General features: G+C 50.1%; 1 long non-coding RNA gene across 1 annotated transcript; it reads right to left on the bottom strand.

The window, feature by feature from the left end:
- Positions 1 to 240: 240 nt before the first annotated feature.
- On the bottom strand, positions 241 to 2070 carry LOC141980433 (uncharacterized). The gene is made up of 3 exons (XR_012637559.1): positions 729 to 2070; positions 562 to 615; positions 241 to 455 (listed from the first exon to the last, which is right to left on the bottom strand). It is a non-coding gene; the product is annotated as an uncharacterized LOC141980433 (long non-coding RNA).
- Between the last annotated feature and the right edge of the window lie 1215 nt (positions 2071 to 3285).

Genomic DNA, 3285 nt, shown 5'->3' with positions numbered 1-3285 from the left:
CGGGCGGCCCCTTGGAGTAACACACAAAGCATTTCCTCACGGAGCACCAGTTGCACAAACTGAGTTTAATAATAATAATAATCAAAAAATAGTTTCACTATAAAAGGTAGATTTTCAGTGATTATAAGAGATAGCAAACAGAAGAAGGCAGATTACTAAGCAAATACAAATAAACACACATACTAAGCCTAAGATCTTAAAGAGACTGGATTCAAGAAGTAATTTCCCATCCTAAATGTCTTTTGGCAACTTGAAGAGTTTCTGTAGCTTAGACTTCCCGTTGTTTCTCTTTACAGACTAGACTCCTGTCTTAGTCTGGACTTCCCCCTTCTCATTTCCTTTGTCTCTTCAGGTACTTTCAGCAGCCTTTCTACTGCCCTGCATGATTTTCATCCTCTCCGACTTTTCCATGGCTCCCGAGACCTCACCTGTGGGAATGCACACCTACCCGTGTCCTACAAAGGGAGACGGCACCAGGAGAGCAGAGGAGAGAGAGACTGAGAAAGTTGGCCAACACACAAGAGAAGAGAGAAGAATATGGGAGGAAGGCAAGCAACTCACCAGCTGGAGTCATCCTCCTAGATGCCACCTTCTCCTGCGAAGGAGACACCGTTCCTGGCCAGAGAAATGAGCAGCCCCTGAAAATGGGGACCTTGTCTCTCTCCTAACCACAGCTGGTCAGGAACCTTTTCTTACAAACCCAGCCCCAGCTAATGGGGAGTCCCTACCTGGAGCCAGGCGGGCCGTGAGCAAAGCCTTAACCAAACCAGACACTTATCTCACTGACATTCGCGACTGCTCCGCTGCCAACCGGACGACTCCTGGCTGCATCAACAGTGCTCGCAGGCTCACCGCTCTCGCTCGCTTTCCATCCGATGAGGGGAGTCAGCGGTTTGTACTAAACCCAGACCAAGGAGAAAAAACAAAGAAGTTACCATCTCAGTGGGCCACATCACGTAGGCTATCATTATACAATGCTCCACTGGTGCTGGAAATCTTGCCTTCATCCGCGCATCAGCCCCACGCGATGAACCGAGACAGAGTTAACCCCGAGAGTCACCGCTCCATGCTCGCCCCCACTGCCCGGCATGATTTTCCTCCGCTCCGACTTCTCCATGGCTCCTGAGACCTCACCTGTGGGAATGCACACCTACCCGTGTCCTGTGAAGGGACACGGCACGAGGAGAGCAGAGGAGAGAAGAGAAAGAGAGAGTTGGCGAACACACGAGAGAAGACAGAGAAACATGAGAGCAGGGCAAGCCACTCACCACCTGGAGTCATCCTCTTGGATCCAACCTTCTGCTGCGGAGAAGACACCGTTCCTGACCAGAGAAACGAGCAGCCTCTGAAAATGGGACCTTTTCTCCCTCGTAACCACAGCTGATCAGGAAACTTTTCTTACAAACCGAACCCTAATTTACTGGGCTTCCCTACCCGGACTCAGGTGGGGCGTGAGCAGAGTCCTCACCAAACCAGACACTTACTCACCGAGACTGGCCAGTGTCGTGTGTGTCTCAATGTCGTGTGCCATTTTGTGTCGTGTGCCATTTTGTGTCATGTGTCGTGTTGTGTGCGTCGTGTCTGTGACATGTAGTGTGTGCGTGCGTGCGACGTGTTGTGCATGTGCGTAGTGCGACATGTACGTGACGTGATACGTGCGACATGCGACAAACTGTGTGTGCGACGTTGTGTGTGTGCGACGTACATGCAACGTGCTGTGTGTTGTTGAGTGTGTGTGAGACGTGTTGTGAGACGTGTTGTAGGTCATGTTGAGTGTGAGACGTGTTGTGGGTCGTGTTGAGTGTGTGTGTGAGTGTGACGTGTTGTGGGTCGTGTTGTGTTGAGTGTGTGTGTGTGTGACATGTTGTGGGTCGTGTGTGTGATGTTTTCTGTGTGATGCTTTCTGTGTCATGTTGTGCGTGTTTGTATCGTGTGTATTTTTGTGTGTCGTGTTGTCTGCCGTTTTGTGTCATCGTGTGTGTGTGACGTGTGTGCGTCCGCGCCTTCGACGTATTGTGCGTGTCCGTGTGGGAAGTGCGAAGTGGGATGGCTCAACTTCCCACCCCCTTCCCCAACACTTTAGCCCCCTGTCGTAAACATGACCCTACCCCCTCCCTAGGGTGCGACTGACACTAAACGACCTAAAAGACCCCCTACTTACCACTATTGGCTGGCACCCCATTGCCACCCGCACTTCTATGCTGCTGCTGGACAAACCCTCCCCCCAAATCTAAACCCCACCCCCTACCCGGAACCCAACTGGAACCCTGACCCCATAACCTGCCCCCCAACTCGAAACCCCTGAACCAAAACTGGAGCCCAACCCTCACCCCAACCCCAACCTCCAGCTCTGAACCCAGCCCCTCGAAGCCTGACACCGCTTTAAGCCAGAGCCCAGTTCCCCATTCCCACCCTGGGCAACAACAGTGCAAACCACACCCTCCTGCCCCCCGCCCAGGGATCCTGCTTCTTACCACCCCTTCTTTGGAAATGAACCTTTTCTCCATTTGCATCCCACACACCTTCATTCTCCTTTGAGGGCTTATTTAGTGACAGGGGTCTACACAAGTCGATCGAAGAGCGTCTCCCGTCGACCCAGCCCAGTGTAGACACAGCAGTAAGTCGACCGAAGCGATGTCAAATCCAGCTCTGTTATTCACGCAGCAGGAGAGCGTAACTTAGGACGACTTACTGCGGTAGGAAAGAGTCATAAATAGAAAGGGAAGGCTAACCACCTTTAAATCCCTCCTGGCCAGAGGAAAAATCCTCTCACCTGTAAAGGGTTAAGAAGCTTGGATAACCTCGCTGGCACCTGACCAAAATGACCAATGAGGAGACACGATACTTTCAAAAGCTGGGGGGAGGGAGAAAAAAAGGGTCTGGATCTGTCTGTGTGATGCTTTTGCCGGGGACAGAACAGGAATGGCGTCTTAGAACTTAGTAAGTAATCTAGCTAGATCTGCGTTAGATTCTGATTCCTTTAAATGGGTGAGAAAATAAGCTGTGCTGAATGGAATGGATATTCCTGTCTGTGTGTCTTTTTGTAACTAAAGGTTTTGCCTAGAGGGATTCTCGGTGTTTTGAATCTAATTACCCTGTAAGGTATTTACCATCCTGAGTTTACAGAGGTGATTCTTTTTACTTTTTCTTCTATTAAAATTCTTTTTTTAAGAAACTGAATGCTTTTTTATTGTTCTTAAGATCCAAGGGTCTGGGTCTGTGGTCTCCTATGCAAATTGGTGAGGATTTTTACCAAACCTTCCCCAAGAAGGGGGGTGCAATGTT

This window comes from Natator depressus, unplaced genomic scaffold (genome assembly GCF_965152275.1).
Source record: "Natator depressus isolate rNatDep1 unplaced genomic scaffold, rNatDep2.hap1 scaffold_93, whole genome shotgun sequence".
Classification (NCBI taxonomy): Eukaryota; Metazoa; Chordata; order Testudines; family Cheloniidae; genus Natator; species Natator depressus.
The sequence above is the reverse complement of the archived record's forward strand: the minus strand, read 5'-3'. Positions and strand labels throughout refer to the sequence as shown.